The sequence below is a fragment of the Octopus bimaculoides genome, chromosome 28 (assembly GCF_001194135.2).
Source record: "Octopus bimaculoides isolate UCB-OBI-ISO-001 chromosome 28, ASM119413v2, whole genome shotgun sequence".
In the NCBI taxonomy this organism is placed as follows: Eukaryota; Metazoa; Mollusca; class Cephalopoda; order Octopoda; family Octopodidae; genus Octopus; species Octopus bimaculoides.
Window position 1 is genome coordinate 7,252,908 of NC_069008.1, and position 1,423 is coordinate 7,254,330.

The window sequence follows — 1,423 nt, forward strand, 5'->3', positions numbered from 1 at the left end:
GCCCATCCTGCTCAAAAGGTCCCTGAATAAGGTTCGCTTAAGGATGTTGAGCAAAACACCCATGTTTCCAAAGATGAATTATTCAAACCCCAAAGAATTCCTCTCAACACATGGCTATGATGCTCCCCCACTACTTCTGCTCGTGATCAGAGATGCACATATCATCAGCCACCAAGGGACATGCTCAACTGGTTAAGGTCAAACAACTGACAAGCAAATCTGTGGTATTAAGCAGAATATTTGCTGTAGCCCATCTTTTACACCAAGACAAAACAATGTACATGATAACACTTCCAATCAATTAAGATCAGAAGTCATGAGAGCCACTGCCTGGTACTGCATCCGGGCTATTTATTATTATTATTATTATTATTATGCTCATCCTTATTATCATTATTATTATTATTATTATCATCATCATCATCATCATCATCATCATCATTATTATTACTCCTTCGTAACACAGTGTAGGTAAAAATGCACTGGAGTCTTAAGTCATTTGTCAAGTCACAACAAGGACCTCAGACAGATAATACTTTCCTTAAGATGTGCACTGTGCCCAATAAGGCTGCTTTTTGCAAGACATCAATCTTCCATGGGATTTCCAGTTGCCTTAAGAAAGCTCCGATCACCACTGATATCACTTTTACATTACCCTCTCACATTCGTTAGTCTTGCCATTTCCACTTCCAGTTCAGAGTACTTGGTGATTTTTTTCAACCTCTTTACTCACAACATCAATGATCAGACAGTATTTCTATCTCTTACTCAATATGACAATATCCGGCCGATGGTATTCGATTACACGATCCGACTGAAAATCATAGTCCCAGAGTATCATTACTTTTCCATCCCCCTGCATATCTTTTCTGGGTACATGTTCATACCAGTTCTCTGTTACTTCATATTGGTATTTATGGCATAAGAGCCAATGAAGATACACACACACTTTATCGTAGCAGCGCTTGTATTTTTTTTTTGCAAGGCTCTCACATCCACTTACCAAGTGGGTCACAGTTTCCACACTCTTTCCACGGAGTGTACATTTCTGGGTGTCAGAAGTTTTATAGATGTTATACTTCACTGAATTAGTAGCGAGAGCCTGGTCTTGTGCAGCAATGATCAGGCTTTTAGTGGTATGCTTCAAATCACCTCACTCATGCCCATGATGATGTATTATCCTTAACGTCTTGTGTATTCCTTTCAAACTGTCCATGCATTCGCATTTCAAGGTCTTTTCTCTTCTCCTCAGTTCTTTGGTTAAACTATTGCTGTAATAATAATAATAATAATAATTATTATTATTATTATTATTATTATTATTATTATTATTATTATTATTATTATGATTATTATTATTATTATTATCATTATTATTATTATTATTATTATTATTATTATTATTATTATTATTATTATTATT

General features: G+C 35.3%; 1 protein-coding gene across 2 annotated transcripts in view; it reads left to right on the top strand.

The window, feature by feature from the left end:
• LOC106878039 (G-protein coupled receptor 52) overlaps window positions 1–1,423 on the top strand; it is a 37,885-nt gene that overhangs the window by 34,242 nt on the left and 2,220 nt on the right. The window lies entirely within an intron of this gene.